Source organism: Pristiophorus japonicus, chromosome 3 (assembly GCF_044704955.1).
Source record: "Pristiophorus japonicus isolate sPriJap1 chromosome 3, sPriJap1.hap1, whole genome shotgun sequence".
Lineage (NCBI taxonomy): Eukaryota > Metazoa > Chordata > Chondrichthyes > Pristiophoridae > Pristiophorus > Pristiophorus japonicus.
This window is the reverse complement of record NC_091979.1, coordinates 39,972,475-39,991,399: the sequence shown is the minus strand read 5'-3', so window position 1 is coordinate 39,991,399 and position 18,925 is coordinate 39,972,475. Positions and strand designations below refer to the sequence as shown.

General features: G+C 43.2%; 1 protein-coding gene across 3 annotated transcripts in view; it reads right to left on the bottom strand.

The window, feature by feature from the left end:
- Positions 1–18,925, bottom strand: part of gli2a (GLI family zinc finger 2a) — a 431,013-nt gene that overhangs the window by 79,771 nt on the left and 332,317 nt on the right. The window lies entirely within an intron of this gene.

Sequence of the window (18,925 nt, the reverse complement as noted above, 5' to 3'; positions counted from 1 at the left end):
CAAGAAGCACTCACACCAAATGAAACAATATATGTTTAGGGTAAATAAACAAACTTTTGAGATGGCTCCTAAGTGAGTTTTGCTTTTTTTGGAGCACAGATCTGTGTAGCTACTAAAGCTATTTTGGTTCCCAAGTAATGTTCCAGTGTTGTGGATGCATTCAGACCTGGGAATTACTTATCAGCAGGACGGACATCTTTATAGATAGAATTTGGTTGTTAAATCTGGCGAAAGTATTCAAAAGCATTTTTGATGTCGGAAATCTCAATTTCTCGACACATATCTGGTTTCAGAAGGTACAACGAGTTTGGTAAGAGTTGGCCGATCATTAAGTTTGCAGAGGTATTTGCTGAAGCTCTATGTAGTTATTAAAGTGTCAAATGCCTGTAAAAAGAACCAAATATGGTGCACAGCATGTCTGTTTTTCAAAGGAGGCAATACCTATATTGCATTTGGTGTTTGCAGAATCCTGGCATGGACACTTTGAAAAATCAGCAGATTGTTTGTGAAGTGTAATGAGATTCTGCCAAGCTACTTTGTGCTTCCTTTGTCCTGTGCTACACGCTGTTCCCAGTGGAGAGAACGGATGCCAGAGCCAGCCTACAATTAATTGCTGGGATTTGCATGCCTGGGCTTCACTTGCACCCTTCGCTGAACCACCGAGCCGAGATAGGGAACTCGCTATTTTTTGGAAATTGCGTGCCCTAACCACTGCATAGCACAGCATGTTAAAGGTCCATTGAGGATAATGTGCCTGGGCAGACAGACAGCACAGCACTGAACCCCATCCCTACATCATGTAGTTCAGAAAGGCTAAAAAAACAACAAATCTGGAGCAGTTGGACGAGCCGATTAAATAAAATATTCAACACGCACTTGTTGTTTATGCGCACTGACAAGACTAAAAAGGAAGAAGCTGATTATTCAACAAGCTGGGATGAAGTTACTTCTGATCAGACCAATGCCTGGAAGAAACTGCTCACTAAAGACTGATACAATCCAGATGCTTTGAAAACTAAGAGAGCAAAGAGCACATATTGTTTTAAAGAGACAAGCACTTTCTTTTTGGAACGCCCTTGGAATACATTAGTGATTGGGAAACATCTGAGGAGCAAGTCTAGATTTACAGCAGAATTTCCCCCCCAGCAACAGGGAGGGCAGGAACCTCGAAAGCTCTAACCTGTGTGCGTGTGGGGGAAGGAAGGTCGTCTCTGGAGAAGAGTGGATGAAAGTTAAACCCACGCTATTACAAGTAACTGGATCATGTGCATTCAATGCATATAACACGCACACTTTAAGTGCCCCCCCCACCTCCCTGTGGATTACATTCCAGAATGATGTATAATTCGATCCAATAGTCCAAACCAACTGTTCCCTGACTAGCAACATCTCAGCTAGACCAAAGCAAACCGCTCATTAATGGCATCAAGCCTACCAGGTGGTGATTAGGGAGGGTCTCAGTGCCTTTGAGATAGGGTTTGGAAAAATAATTCTCACAGTTGATTAGGGGATACAGTCTAAAGATAAGGGGTAAGCCATTTAGGACCGAGATGAGGAGAAACTTCTTCACTCAGAGAGTTGTTAACCTGTGGAATTCCCTGCCGCAGAGAGTTGTTGATGTCAGTTCATTGGATATATTCAAGAGGGAGTTAGATATGGCCCTTGCAGCTAAAGGGATCAAGGGGTATGGAGAGAAAGCAGGAAAGGGGTACTGAGGTGAATGATCAGCCATGATCTTATTGAATGGTGGTGCAGGCTCGAAGGGCCGAATGGCCTACTCCTGCACTTATTTTCTATGTTTCTATGTTATTCCCTAATTCTGGCTGGAATGCGTGTGAATGTCACAGATAGTTATAGATGAGAAAGGGAATTCAGCTTCTGCCTTGCTCATCCATCTAGAAGCAACCTTCAACCCCAATATCAGTATCTAACTGTATCTTAAATGATTCGAGGGCCTTTGCCTCCACTGCCCTCTTGGAAGTCCATTCCATTCATTGACCACTCTTTTCGTGTATAAGAACTTTCTAATGTTGTTCTTATGTTTGCCGTTGAATGATGTCAACCTGTGACCCCTTGATATACCGTCACAGTCTAATTCAAAGCAGTATTCCAGATTTTCCTTTTCTATACTGCTTGTCTCAACAAGATTCCTTCTTTCAAGGCTGAAAAACCCAAGTTTCTCCAATCTCTGTGACACCAGCGATTAGTCCTTTGACACTAGCGCTCAGTCTTGAGGCTCTTCGCTGCATTTCCTCTAGGGCTTGAACATTTCCTCTGTGCCTCGATCACCAGAATAGCTTTATAGTGCAGCATTCAATTGCTTTGTTGACCACTGTTCTATAGTGACGGGATGTGCTATGCACCAAGACCACTAATACCACTGCATCTCTTTCAGCCACCCCCTCCCCCGCCACCCTTAAATGTTTCAATGCCAAATATGTATGTACATTGCCCATTTATTCTTCCTATGTTTATTTTTTTAGATTCTTTCTCACTATGTGGATGTTGCTGACAAGGCCAGAATTTATTGCCCATTCCCAGTTGCCCTTGGGAAGGAGGTGGTGAGCCTTCCACTTGAACCGCTGCAGTCCATGTGGTGGAGGTGTTCCCACAGTGCTGTTCAGCAGGGAGTTCCAGGATTTTGCCCCAGTTACAGTACTTTACACTTACTCATATTTAATTTTATTTGCTACTGTTCTGTCTATGTATATATTATCTTAGTTAATGCCAAAACTCAGCTTTCTGTGTCCTAACTTGCACCAAGTACTGTCCACCCATCACCCCTGTGCTCGCTGACCTACAATGGTTTCCGGTTAAGCAACGCCTCCATTTCAAAATTCTCATCCTTATTTTCAAATCCCTCCATGGCCTCGTCCCTCCCTATCTCCAGCCCCACAACCCCGCCCCCGAGATGTCAGCGCTCCTCTGATTCTGCCCTCTTGAGCATCCCCAATTATAATATCTCAATCATTGGTGGCCATGCCTTCTGTTGCCTGGGCCCCAAGCTCTGGAACTCCCTGCCTAACCTCTCTGTCTCTCTACCTCTCCTTCCTCCTTCAAGACGTTCCTTAAAACATACCTCTTTGACCAAGCTTTTGGTCACCTGCGCTAATTTCTACTTATGCGGCTCAGTGTCAAATTTTTTATCTCATAATACTCCTGTGAAGCTCCTTGGGACGGTTCACTACATTAAAGGCACTATATAAATACAAGTTGTTGTTGTATTTTGTAGGTTCCTGATTTCTTCCTCAGTTTCACTGCCCTCAATCTCCCAGTTTGGGATTATCCTAGAATTTGGCCAGTTTGTATGGAGCTTCTGAATCCAAATAATTTGTCAGATGAGAAACGGAATGGGCTTTGATGCCATGCCCCTTCCCCATGGTCAATGTTTAACATTTCACTATCAACACTGACACATGAGGAATGGGCATTTGGGTGAGTTACCAGAGGTTGACGGTAGGACCGTACCCTAGCCAGGAGTCAATACTTTCAGGAAAGAAGGGAAGAAAACTGGGAGGGGAAAAATTCTAGTGCTGTTGCATAATGATCAATCGAAGCCCAGGATCTCCCCTGTAGAGTCAGTAAAATAAATCACAATTTGAGAAAAAAAAACATGTTGTACACATGAAGGGCTAAGTAATAGGTATCAACTGCCATGGCATACAGTTGTAAGAAAAAGCGCAACCAGAAAAAGGTGAGGAATGACTATACATCTATAATACACAGAGCAGCACATTCAAGTGCCATTTAAGGAAATATCACCAGACTTCATGCTTTGATTTCACAGTTTGTGATGTATTCCTCCTCAGTGGATTTGCTGCCTTGCAGTGCAGCCTGTTTTGTATTAATCCACACATGAAAATGGGATATAGTACAGTATCTTTTGAACTTGACCACTGACCAGATGGTTCTCTGGTCCTGTACATTCTGTGCTCCTATGATCGATTGGGGTAGCCATCCGAGAATATGGAAATGGGCCGGATGCTCTTCATAACATACCATTGCTGGAGCTTCCTAAAACATTTGCGGTAATGAGAACAGTGTTCTAAACTGAAATTTCAGGTCCAAATTTGCTTATTGATAAGGGGCAATGGAAATGATTCATGGCAGGGCAATAAAGATAATGCTTGATTCAGATCACTGAGTTATGAATAAAGGCTGGAGAAATTAAACAATGGTCACTGAAAAATAAGGTTAAGGGAGACATGTCATGTTTTAAAAACAATGAAAGAAATCAGAAAGGGGGATTTGGGGAGGAGTCTTTTGTAAAACCAGGGTGGAAGAACTGAAGCTAAATTTAAGGATTAACATCTTCACTCTTAAAGGAATAGCAAATCAAAGCTGTCTGACTTGAAGCGTTCAAAGGTGAATTGGATCAATTCCTGATTCAGTAGGTGTAATGTATTTACTTCATTGGTATTTTTGCTTAAGAATTCATAGCAACACATCGTTATTTAGAACTAGTTGGGTTTATTAACAAAGGTTTAACAATCACATTACACATTACCAGTTCATCCACTAGGCTCAAAATTACATACCTCATCGTGGCTGACCTAGACCCAACTGACTGGGGTTTTATTGAGTCTTGTGAACATTATGTGACTGGCTAAGCCACTCACAATGCAACAGCTCAACAAACCTGTGAGCATACTCTCAGGTGCATACATTACAGGACAGAGTAGAGGGGTATTGGCTGCGACTAATATAAAATGGTCAGTTCAAGCCCTGGACGGTGAACTTGCCGATCTTTCTTGCTACATTTTGGTTGTTCTAATTGATAAGGTTTCTTTTGGAGGTGGAAGAGGGGGAGGATTATCACTTTTATTATTTTTTTTTCCAATTACTATGAGTTATGTACCAATTAAAGCTGTGAGGATGAGTTGCTGGCCTGCATCCAGTTCTCTGCCAATGTCCCTCTAAGCCAGCGCTAAGGTTGCCTAAGGAGCCAAGATGACTCTTTGGCTTTCCTTTCCTTCTTTTGAGGAAACACTCTGCACTCTGCTCCGTGCCTTCCCAGAATGATGAGGTTGAGATCAGAGATTAACGATAATCTGTATTGTGTTTGCAATGCTACATCACTCAGTGAATATCAAGTGTCTCAACGACCATAGCTGGCAGTACTTCAATGTGCCCACTGTTCCGACAAGTGAAGCTTAAAATTCATTGGAAAAGATGAAGCCGGAGAGTCAGTTGGACTGCTGGAGATCAACACTACATTGCACAAACTCAAATCGGCATGACATGACCTCCTGGAGGGGTTTCACACCTCGTGGCTTTAGGGTACACGGCACCGTCCTGAATTAGACTGTCACTTTGGCATCCAAAACTGCTTCACATCAATGCTGTGAAAGCAAAGGGCTGGGAAGCGGTATTAGATTAGAAAGCTCCGGTTGAAGAGCAAACACTGGCACAGGCTCATTGGATCAAGCGGCCTCCTTCTGTGTTGTAATTTTAATGATTCTATGATACAAAGTGGCAGTATACACTCACCCTAAACTCAACCATTTTAAACAAGGATCTGAGCTGGGTGAGTTCCAAGGAGGGAAGGGGATATTGATTCAGGGCATATATTTCCTTTCCATCTCATCTCATTTCATTGTTTCAATGATATTCTGATCTGAAAGTACATTGGGAATTCGAACAGAAAAAAAAATCAAAGCTGGTGATTTGGAGTGAAGCAGAAGGCTCGGTTTATTTTTAGTATCCTGCAAACAGTAAGGTTGCAATGGAGGCAACCGGCATGAATGAATCCGCAAGCACACATCACATTCTATCTGCCTCCAGCAGTTACTGTCACTGGACAGCATCCTTTATATGTTTCCTTTCCTTATAGAGTACATTGTGAAAAACTCTTCCACCTGTCCCAATTATATCACTCTCCGTCTCCGCCCCCACCCCCGTCCCGCTGCTACATTGTTTTCTAACTAGCCCTTGCATGCATGTCTCCTCATGGTCTGCTCATGTTGAAGAGCTTCCTGTATATGTGGAAATATAGGAAATCTAATCAAGTCTTTTGTTGCATTATCAAGCAGAGTGTCGGTACTGCACCCACCCGCCCAAGTGTGTCACACTCTATCTGTTCCTAACATGCAGCCTTCGCTTTGTCCCGTCAGATCTTATCTTTCTATTCTGAGCACACCTTCTATCTGCCCCTCTCTGTACTACATATCTTCCCCTGATGATGGAAAGTTTGATACAGCGGGTGCTCATGCAGTGCTGTGCAAGCCTTTTACTCATTAATGGAATCGAACAAGGATGTGTGCTTGCACCTAACTTCTTTGGACTCCTGATCGTCATACTGCTTGATAATGCAACAAAAGGCTTGGTCAGATGTTCCTATATTTCCACATACATAGGAAGCTCTTCGACATGAGCAGACCATGAGCCTCAAGAAAGTCTGTGAGCTTTTGTCGGCAGATGACTACGCTCTAGAATTGCACACTCAGGAGCGCATTGCTCATTCTAGAGCTTCTTTCACGTTCCCATTGAAGAACTAAAGGAAAAATATAGGAGGGGAGTGTGGGAATGTGATCACTGAAGGATCATTCAGCACGTTTTTAAACCTGCAGCTTAACATAACGACTACAGTCACCAAGCACATTGTTTTATGGTCCGCCTTCAAAGGCAGAATGGAGAGTTATAAAACCAGAGTGTTATATCTGAGACTCTGCTAGAGCAGCCCATACCGTGGCAGGGGGTGGGGGAGAGAGGACGACATATTACATTTCAAACCTCGATCAAATCCCACTGGTACAGTAGCACAAGGCCGTCGCTCCCCGCACACAGTGATTGATGGATCTTGCGTATGCTATTTGTTGGGGTTTGTAGGGGTGCAGCACGACCAAGTGAAAGCCATGTATTTCTCCATAGGGGGAGGGGAAGGGGGGGGGGGGGAGGAGGAGAAAAATCACTGGTGTAGTTACCTCAAACAGACTGGAAAAATTGGCAATGGTTGACAACTAGGTGCAGCAAAATATTTCCAGAGATCTGGGTGCCGCTGTCTTATCTCAGGCCAGCGCGCTAGCTGTGATAGATTTGAAAACCTTCAAGTTTTTTAATTTTGTAACTCCACGGTAATGAGTTGCCACATTAGAAGGTAGACTGACCAGTGGCAAGGTGGTGATACTGCAGCGTTAATAAGTTGCAATTCCATCCATCTACCCTCTCACCTTACATTGTTTTATTCATTCTTAGGATCTGGGCGTCACTGGCAAAGCCAACATGTTTTACCCATCCCTAATTGCCCTTGAGAAGGTGGTGGTGAGTCGCCTTTTTAAAGCCCAGAGGGAAGTTAAGAATCAACCACATTGCTGTGGGTTTGGAGTCACATATAGGCCAGGCCGGGTAAGGACGGCAGATTTCCTTCCCAAAAGGATATTAATGAACCAGATTTTATGTCAATCTGGTAGTTTCATGGTCACCATTACTGATACTAGCTTTTTATTCCACATTTATTTAATTTAATTTTATTAAATTGTTTATATATAAAACATCCCTCTGGATAAGAGAAAGGAAGCTGGTGGAGGGAAAAGGAGGAAATCAACTAATGAGTGGCGTAGAGGACAAATTGGCGAAAATGCCTCTTAATTTAATTAGAATTGTTACCTCACTATTAAATTTTTTTTCTTAAACGATGTCTTCTCCATCACAGCTTGTTGGAGTATTGGTCTATCGCTCCTTGGTGCCATTTTCAACTACTGTTTCTCCCTCGGATTGGAATGCTTTATATCTGGACCCTCAAACTAAAGGACTGTGCACAAAATGACAACTTTACATAAGAATTAGGAGCAGGAGTAGGCCCTATGGCCTCTCAAGCCTGCTTCACCATTCAATAAGATCATGGTTGATCATCGACCTCAGCTCCACTTTCCCGCCCGATCTCCATATCCCTTGATTCCCCTGGACTTCAAAAATCTATTTCAGCCTTGAATATATTCAGCGACTCAGCATCCACAGCCCCCTAGGGCAGAGAATTCCAAAGATTCACAACCCTCTGAGTGAAGAAATTCCTCTTCATCTCTGTCTTAAATGGCCTACCGCTTATACTGAGACTGTGCCCCCCCACCCCCCCCCCCCCACCCCCGAGTTCTAGACACTCCAGCCAGGAGAAACATCCTCTTAGCATCTACCCTGTCAATCCCCTTCAGAATCTTGTATGTTGCAATGAGATCACCTCTCATTCTTCTAATCTCCAGAGAGTATAGACCAATTCTGCACAATCTGTCATCATAGGACAGCCCTCTCATCCCAGGAATCAATCTAGTTGCACTGCCTTCAAGGCAAGTATATTCTTTCTTAGATAAGGAGACCAAAACTGTGCACAGTACTCCAGGTGTGGTCTCACCAAGCCCTGTACAATTGTAGCAAGACTTCCTTACTCTTATACTCCAACCCCCTTGCAATAAAGGACAACATGCCAGAAAATGTTCTTTATTAAGGCAATGTGGAAAGAACAGGGGAGTGGGACTAATTGGATAGCTCCATCCCTCTTCCACAAAATGCTCTTTATTAACGTGAGGCCGATCAGTGTGACTGGAGCAATGAGAACAGAATCCTGTCCCAAGCCAAACCAAGACCCATGTGCAAACAAAGCTGCCCTGCTCTTGGAGGCTGACTAAGAGCTGCTGCAAACACAACAGTAATTAGTGCCTGATATAGGTATACAATTATCATGTACCTGATCTACCCAATATGAACATTTTGGTAAAATTATTTTCTCATCAGAAACATTTTTTTTAAATTCCCAGCTATCTCCTGAAACTCTATTGTAGCCTCAGTTCTAGAACCGTAGACGTTTACAGCACAGAAGGAGGCCATTCAGCCCAGTGTGTCAGTGCCAGCTCTTTACCACAGCAATCCTAACCTAATCCCACTGTCCGGCTCTCTCTCTGTAGCCCTGTATTTACCTCTGCTTCAAATACTGATCCAATGTTCCCTTAAAAGATGTAATGGGCTCTGGCTCAACAAATCCCTGTGGCAAAGCATTCTATGCCCCAACAACCCTCGGCATAGTGACATTTCTCCTAACTTCTCCCTCACTCTCACAGAATCATACAACAACTCGTATTTATATAGCGCTTTTAACATAGTGAAACATCCCAAGGTGCTACACAGGAGTATTATGAGATTTAAAAATTTGAAACTGTGCCGCATAAGTAGAAATTAGCGCAGGTGACCAAAAGCTTGGTCAAAGAGGTATGTGTTAAGGAGCGTCTTGAAGGAGGAAAGAGAGGCGGTGAGGTTTAGGCAAGAGTTCAAGAGTTTGGGGCCTAGGCAACAGAAGGCACGGCCACCAATGGTTGAGCGATTATAATCAGGGATGCTCAAGAGGGCATACAACACAGAAGGAGGCCATTTGGCCCATTGTGTCTGTGCCGGCTCTTTGCAAGAACTATCCAATTAGTCCTACTCCCCTGTCCTTTCCCCATAGCCCTAAAAAAATGTTCTTCCCTTCAAGTATACATCCAATTTTGAAAGTTGCGATTGAATCTGCTTCCACCACCCTTTCAGGCAGTGCATTCCAGAATGTAACAACTGGTCCCTGACATCTCAAGAGTTATTAGCCTTTCCCTATTCACTCTATAAAAACACTTCATCATTTTAATATTAAATATCTTCTAGGTCATGCTTTTGGCTCCTTTCTCTTCCAGGTTTTTGGGGATTTTGTTTTCTTCTGCATCTTTGTCACCTTCTATGTCTCCTTGCTGTTGCTAATAGTTGCTCTCTTCTCCACAATGGGAATCACTGGTCCCAGCTAAACTGAACAGCCTCTTCACTGTTTTCAACAAATCTCAGCATCGTGTAACAGACAACTGGCAGCAGGACTGAATTCAAGCTCGATTTCTGAGTTCGCTTTGGATCCCGCTACCCGAGACCGAGCACAGAGTTTGGTTCAGAGGATAGGGGAAGGGCCACTGTAAAAAAAAAAAGTTTAAAAATACTGAACGGAAATTACTCGCTGGGTCAAGATCCTGGAACTCCCTCCCGAACAGCACTGTGGGAGTACCTTCACCTCCCGAACAGCACTGTGGGAGTACCTTCATCTCACGGACTGCAGCGGTTCAAGGCGGTGGCTCACCACCATTTTCTCCAAGAGCAATTAAGTATGGGCAATAAATGCTGACCTTGCCAGCAACGCCCACATCATGTGAATGAATAAAAAGTAACATTTCCCAACATCCCGAATACATGTGTGCTAAGAACCTATATAGGTGTAAAACAGTTTAAAGGATTCAATAGATACAGCTCAGAAACATAAGAACATAAGAAATAAGAGTAGGCCTTTCGGCCCTTCGAGCCTGCTCCGCCATTCAATAAGATCGTGGCTAATCTTCTACCTCAACTCCCCCTTCCTGCACTATCCACATATCCCTTGATTCCCTTAGTGTCCAAAAATCTATCGATCTCTGCCTGGAATATACTCAACAACTGAGCTTCCCCAAAAGAGATAGTCAGTGAGCCTGTCAGAAGCATCAATTGATGAAAGGCTGTGAATAAATGTGCTTTCATAAAGTAGATCTTGCATTTATATAGCATGTTTCATGACCTCAGGCTGCCTTCAAGCGCTTAACAGCCAGTGTGCCTTTGAAATGAAGTCGCCATTGTAACGTAGGAAAACGCAGCAGGCAATTTGCGCACAGCAAGCTCCCACAACCAGCAATGACCAGATAATCTGTTTTAGTGATGTTGGTTGAGGGATAAATATTGGCCCGACACTGCACCATCACAGTAAGCTTTGGAAAGTCTTGTGCTCCAAGCTGCACCTAACCAAACAGTGATAGTGCTGAACACTTTAGATGCTGAATATAGAAAAATTCTGCAAGCAGTTTTAATCTGATCAACACTGTGACTGCCAAACTCCACTGGAAGTGGCTTAAACTGGAGACAGGGCCAGTCTTGATTTACGTGCGCAAGCCAATGTATCGGTGGTGTTAAAACAACTGGTTACAGCTCACTTCTAAGCATTACAAAGCTTACTTTGGCTCAAGCAGATGCTGCACATTTACTTCAGACCCAGCTGTAGGCCTGGGACTTTCACTTTTCCCACAGTCCTTGCATGCACGACTATTCAAAGAGAACTAGCACTCAGTGAGAGACAAGGTGGGGGATTCTTTGACTCCAGTTCAACAAATTAACAACCTTAGGGAATCAAAACTATTCAGGCTGGTATTTTAAGGTCACGTCGACAATGTTGCCCGATTGCTAAAAGCCTCAACATCACGCTTACAAAACATGTGTGCCCAAATAAGTGTGCTTTCAGAAACCAAGAGATTGCTCCTGATTTTGATCTTAGTGTCAGCCGTGGCTCAGTGGGTAGCACCCTCACCTGAGTCAGAAGATTGTGTGTTCAAGTCTCACTCCAGAGACTTGAACACATAATCCAGGCTGGCACTCACTCCAATGCAATACTGCAATGCAATGCAACAGTGCGCTTTGTGACGTCTTGAGTTCGTAAAAGATGCTATATAAATGCAAGTATTTCTTTCTTCTTTATTAGTGTACTCCTCTACAATCGCTTACTTTGCCGGCTTTTACCCACATGTTCTCAACCTGCAATCATTGCCCTGCTGGGCAACCTCACTCACATGATAAACTCAGCTTTATGACACCAGGCTAAGAAACTAAAATGGCAAGAAACGCTCATGAGAACTTTTCACTGATTATAATATAATTCTGCACTACATAAACGTACAATCAAAATACAGTATCCAACTTTATATCATTAATCTCCTATTGGGAGGTTACAACCTTTGGACCAGTGCATGTTTGTCCTTCTACACATCTTCAATGATTCCATCCTATTCTCGATCATAGAATGATATGGCACAGAGGAGACCATTCAGCCCATCATGCCTGTGATAAGTTTAACTGCAGAGGAATCAATACTTGTGCTTGACTAATATAAGAAAACGCTAAATTTTAGAAACAGCAAAAGGCCATTAGGCCCAATGAGCCAACTAGACTAATTATATTTTGAGCTTATTAATTATGGACCTAACATTGCATGCACAAGTTCTGCTCAACAGCATGAGGTGCTACAACTATTTTAGTTGATAACTATAAATCAAGTGCTCCCTTGTTAACGGGGGGCACTAAAACCGACAATTAAACCAACTAATATTTTACAGGAAACTAAATTAAATTAAAATTTGGTTGCCGGGGGTAAGATGCACTCCAGTCCCTCCGGCGCCCACCTCTCGGGGAAGGCAGCGAGCATACCGGTGGACATGAGGTGCTACAATTCTCTTTCTATGGCCATTCTTTCTCATATAAAACAGTTCTATTAATTGGATATGGCTATTTGATTATCTGGAGCTGATTCCTGGCCATTAGCTCATTGTCTCAATTGGTAGTACTCTCGTCTCTAAGTCAGGAGGTTGTAGGTTCAAACCCTACTCTAGACACTTGAGCACAAAAACTAGGCTAACATTCCACTGCAGTACCGAGGGAACGCTGCACTGTCAGAGGTGCCGTCTTTCGCAAGAGGCGTTAAACCGAAGCCCCGTCTGTCCTCTCAAGTGTCCGTAAAAGATCCCATGGCACTATTTTGAAGAAGAGCAGGGGAGTTATCCCTGGTGTCTTGGTCAATATTTATTCCTCAACTAACATCACACAAAAAAACAACAAATTATGTGGTCATAAGAACATAAGAAATAGGAACAGGAGTAGGCCATATGGCTCCTCGAGCCTGCTCCGCCATTCAATAAGATTATGGCTGATCTGATCATGGACTCAGCTCCACTTCCCCGTCCACTCCCCATAACCCATTATCCCCTTATCGTTTAAGAATCTGTCTATTTCTGTCTTAAATTTATTCAATATCCCAACTTCCACAGCTCTCTGAGGCAGTGAATTCTACAGATTTACAACCCTCAGAGAATAAATTTCTCCTCGTCTCTGTTTTAAATGAGCGGCCCCTTATTCTAAGATCATGCCCTCTAGTTCTAGTTTTCCCATCAGTGGAAGCATCCTCTCTGCATCCACCTTGCCAGGCCCCCTCATAATCTTATACGTTTCACCTCTCATTCTTCTGAAATCCAATGAGTAGAGGCCCAACCTACTTAACCTTTCCTCATAAATCAATCCCCTCATCCCCGGAATCAACCTCGTGAACCTTCTCTGAACTGCCTCCAAAGCGAGTATATCCTTTTGTAAAAATGGAAACCAGTATTCCAGGTGTGGCCTTACCAATACCCTGTATAGCTGTAGCAAGACTTCCCCGCTTTTATACTCCATCCCCTTTGCAATAAAGGCCAAGATACCAGTGGCCTTTCTGATCACTTGCTGTACCTGCATACTATTCTTTTGTGTTTCATGCACAAGTACCCCCAGGTCCCGCTGTACTACGGCACTTTGCTGTTTGTGCGAGTTTGCTGTGTGCAAATTAGCTGCTAAGTTTCAACACTTTAAAAGTATTTAATTGGCTATAACTTTAGGATGTCCCAGGATGCTATAAATATGCAAGTCTTTCAACTGTTGCACTCTGGAACCAATGTCCAATATAATGCATTGTTGTGGTGTGTAACGTTTAGTGAATTGGACCATCATGAATTTATCTGGTGAGGACGGGACGGAAATCAGGCCCTTCTTACATTTCTTCATGGAGTCTCACATACTTTCTGACCCTAAACACAGTCAAAATAGTGATTCTAGAAGAGATAGATAGTGATAGAGGATCCTCATTACCTTCAAGCAGTGGCAGCTTAATTGTAAAGTCCTTCTAAACGCATCATAATCTTGATATGACTCAATAAAAAGTTTTCACTCTTCATAAAGTTCGAATCAGACAGTACTGATATCTGTACCTGCATGTGCCAACACTGAATGCTGAAAGTTGTTTTTTTAATGATATCTGCGTGTGTGGTATTGAAATCCAGCTTCACGAACGTAATGCAAATTTGGAACCACTTAAGTAAAAAAAAAATGCACAACAAGTAGAGGCTTTGTCCGTGGGAGTACATTTCTGCCTGATGTGTTTGGGAGTAGCAATTATTTTTTTTTCATCCCTCCAATGTTCTTACTTGGTATTCTGGCCAAGCTAACTGAGGGGGATTGATAGGGTAGATGCTGAGAGGCTGTTTCCCCTGGCTGGAGAGTCTAGAACTAGGGGGCACAGTCTCAGGATAAGGGGTCGGCCATTTCAGACTGAGATGAGGAGGAATTTCTTCATTCAGAGGGTTGTGAATCTTTGGAATTCTCTTCCCGAAAGGGTTGTGGATGCTCAGTCATTGAGTATATTCAAGGCTGAGATAGACATATTTTTTGGACTCTAGGGGAATCAAGGGACATGGGGATCAGACGGGAAAGTGGAGCTGAGGCCGAAGATCACCCATGATCTTACTGAATGATGGAGCAGGCTCGAGGGGCCGTATGGCCTCACTCCTGCTCCTAATTCTCATGTTCTAACATTTACTGGCATTTGGTTACCTTCTGGTAAGTCACTCAAGTGGCCATTCTTCATACATGGATCATTGGCAAGATGCCTTCACTCAGTTGATAGATTTGTTGATTTTTTTTTTAAGCTGACCTCAGCCAAAGTGACAACGGAGATGCTAACATATCGCTTCATCATCCTGGGCTGAGGATTGGGGGGGGGGGGGGCAGAACAAAAACAGCCTGAATTCCAAGTCCTGATTACTATCAAATTGTGAACCCCTGTTAAGATCAGCTAGTTCAGTACAAAATGGGACTTAAACTTGGCGCCATCCTGATCTGTTCTACACAAGGCAACAAAGTTACCCATGGGGGAAACCTATCAATAGCAAGTTTGTACACGTCATTCACTGTCAGCTACTATAAATGAGTTATAACAACACATTAGGAAGGGTGTCAAGACCTTGGAGTGGGTGCCGGGGAGATTTACCAGAAAGGTACCAGGAATGAGAGACTTCAGTTATGTTTGTAAATGTCAACATTTAATTGGTGGGACGAGAGAAGCTGGGATTGTTCTCCTTAGAGCAGAGAAGGTTAAAGGGAGATGTAACAGAGATATTTTAAATCATAAGGTGTTTTGACAGTGTAAGTAAGGAGAAGCAGGCAGGAGGGTCGGTAACCAGAGGACACAGATTTAAGGTAACAGGCAAGAGGGGAGAGGAGGAAGAGGAATATTTTTACACAGTGAGTTTTGATTTGGAATGTAATGGCCGAAAGGATGGTGGAAGCAGATTCAAAAGAGAATTGTATATATATACTTGTGAAGGGACATTTTGAAGGGTTTGGGGAAGGAGCTGGGTGTAGGACTAATTGGATAGCTCTTTCAAAATGTCAGCACAGACTCGATGGGCCAAATAGCTTCCATCTGTGCTCTATTGTTCTATGAATCCCCTCACTGGTGTCTGTAGCTATTCTGCACATTGGCTAATCGCATTTCTCAATGATCCTGCAGCAATAATAGCACAATTGTTCATTCTTCATTGTCAATGACATCAGTCATCAACAACTCAGAGTGCACTGACAGATGCTGTTGCCACAAAATGGGCTGAATAATGCTGAATAAAACCACCTCGTAAAATTAACTGTGCATCTTATTCAAGGAACAACATAGCCCAGAGTTATTTCTAGGCAATAATGTACAATTGAGACTCAGATAACTGTTAGAAACTTTGGCATTGTGGTTGGTGATGTCGCCTGGATCCCTAAATTATACCCTCACCTTGCTATGACTGCATTTATTTGCTGTCCCACCATTATGGGTTTTACCCATAATATTCTCAAATCCTCAGTGGGGCCTGGAAAAATAACAAAAAAGAAAGGCCTTGGGAGTATCTACGGAGGTCCCAGCTCGTCTCTGGGCTGTGGAATGAGCATCTTGCAGAGGGCCTACAGAGGGTCCATGGAGTGGGAGTTCATCGTTCCTTATATTTATATCACTTGTAAGAGGTAGCCCCAGTGTACACGGTGTCCTAAATGGTGCTTTATAGCATTTCTACAGATGTTGTCATCAGTATTATTATAGTGGCAATAGTCTGAGCTATTTTTATAAACAGTTAATATAAAACTTTTTTTTTAAAGCATGTAAATATTCTGTTAGAGCATCTGCTGTCATGGTGACCAACAAGCGATCAAGCTCAGGGGGAAGGTTGTTCCAAGATCTCATCTCGCCTGAAAGCTCCCCAGTGCCGGAACAACGCCCCTTCTTCAGACCAAAGGTCATGGGAAGAACAGTGAAGGTGCATCTTCAACTTTTCTCTCATGCTGATCCTTCAGCCAGAAGTTATTGAGTGCAGAACATCCTGGAGCATCTAATCCCTCAGTTGTTCTTCATATGAGCCAGGAAAAAAAAGATATAGACCAGATGGACAGTGCTATCAGCTCCCTTCGATGTCCGAACTCTGACCTATGACCTGTGACATGGCAGGCAACGGTTATGCAAAACGCAGATAATCTGGATATTTAAATCTGATCTACTCAGTCAAACGCAAACCGAAATTCCATTTTTTGGTGATCATCAAATTGAGACATGTAAGTCTGGGGATTGGAACTCTTCCCATTAGAGACATCTTATGTCAGCATCAAGCGCTCCCAGGTCAGGTATAATACAGCCTAGTGCACAGTAAGTCTCTCTCTATTCTGTCCCAACAGCATACCTTAACCCAGCCTCTGAAAAACACCTCTCATGTCACTAGTGTGACATTTATTTTCTCATTTCCCAAATCCAGCCATTGCATAACCTCCCTGAGACTGCCATTCAATACCAAATTAGGGCCTTCTTCAATGCTAAATTCTGACCTATGACCCATAACCTGGCAGACAAGAAGTATGCAAAAATAAAATAATCTTATTGGCTATTTAAATTTGAGCCATTCAGTCAAACTGAAACAATTAACTTAAAAAAATGTACATTACAGCCACCATTTTGCACCCTCACATTCCGAATGGCTGCTTCCTCTTCTTTGCCCACCCCGCAATCCAATTTTCTCTCATGCTGCAAAGTTATCGACATACTGGGCTATGGTTCCCAGGGAACCGCCCGCCCTCCTTTACCTCACCCAAATGGTGATTCTTCACTTGCGATCCTAAAAAGTGAGTGTACGCAGACTATTTGACTGCAAAGGGTACCAACACGGATCCCAATTGTGCACCTCAGCTGATGTCCATATAGCTTTTCCAGCTGAGCTCACTGAATATTGATCATACGAAGAACTTACATATATGTCGCGCTTTTCACGACCTCTGGACCTCCCAAAGCGCTTTACAACCAATTAAGTACTTTTTGAAGTGTACCCCTTGTTGTAATGTAGGAAATCGGGATTAGGAACACTGTCTATTTTTATTCCTCCCTAGCCCGAGGATGTTAAGACTGGTTGTAGCATCCCTACTGCTGATGAGTTCAGTTAACTCATCACAGACCGATAATAGACTTGATATTGTCCTGGTCGGCATGGCTTCGTACCACACTGCGTAGCGCATTTACTCGCTATGTCTTTGGAAGCATCCTTTTTTCGTCATTAAGATGACAAGTTAGGGCACACAAAGACAAACATACAGCACCTTCATACAACACTCTCTCTGGCTCTCCCCAAACCCACCTTACTCCCTGCGGGGCTGATATCAATGGAAGAGAGTGACGTGTTTTAAACCAACCCATATACGGTATCTGAAAAATTCCCAGTGAGGGCTGGGCACAGGGGTACCCACCCTCCCAGCACATTTTTACAAAATATGGATTGTCTGGAATCCGCGATTTAACCAGAAGCTGGAAGCCTGTGGCTCCTGGCCGCGACACGGTATGGGTTTCAGTCTGAGCTGCACACATTCTGCGCAACACACATCCTTTAAACAAAAAATAAAAGACAAAGAGCAGGTCTGTACACCGTTCCTTCTCTGAACGCTCTGCCGCACTGGAAATGAGAGAGAAGAAAACCAGAAAAATGTGTAAAATCCAGCATTTCTCAGACTCCCTCAGCTTGGCTTGTCAAAAGCGGGGGTTTGACCATCAGCAGCTGCTGGCTCTATTCATTAAACACTCCAGTCTAAAGAGTTTGCAGTCATATCCAGTTCTCCTCCAAGGCAATCTTTTCATTGCACACATACCCTACGGGGCTGTTAGAAGTGCAAGAATGCCCTCCTCACTTCAAATGGATGAAATTCTAATCGCTCTCAAGTCCTGGGCGGCCAGCGATGTCAGACCCAGATGGTTTCGGGGGCCTGTTGGATTGCCTGGTGTAGTGCAGTCAGTTGTAAACAGTGCAACTACACGTGGCGCAGGCCCTTCGGAAATGGGAAACGACTGGCCCACAGGGCGGGGCTACCTTTATCTGCACAGCTTTCTCTATTATTAGCAAATGCCAATTGCTGCGTTACCATTCGCCACACAAAGTGGAGGAAGTTTTCAAAACCAAAACCACAATATATACAGATGTCTATCAAAAGGACTGTGTGTCTTTGTTCTGCAGTGGCTGTTTTTTTTGCAAGGATTTGTGCGAACCTGCAATAAATTAAAATTTATGCAAAAAATACAACTTCAAAGTGAACAGTACAAAACAAGAAAAAGTTACACGCACATTAAAAAAATGATAATCGTGTTTGTTTTCTTTACACTGGGGTTTGCGAATAAATCTTTGCATTTGAACAGATAATAAAATGATTTCTGTTTACCATCGACTTGAAGATTGCTGGAAATATTTTTCTTGGGTGTTGAGGGGAGAAAAAAAGTTATAGGAAAAAAAATTATACTGGAAAATAAAATATTGCCGATTAAATGAAACTAAAGTAGGGAGACACGAGTGTAATTGGAATATATTGCACAGAGGATCTCTCATTGTTTGCACTGCAGGGCAGGACTCGCAGCTCTCACAGGGTTAATCCCAACAAGTATAACCACACTCTTTTGAAAATGACTTTCCTTGAGAAACTTTGCCATGAAACTCCTGCGCTGAACGGCAATGGGCTTCCTGATCCCCCGAGATAAAAGAATGAAAAGGAG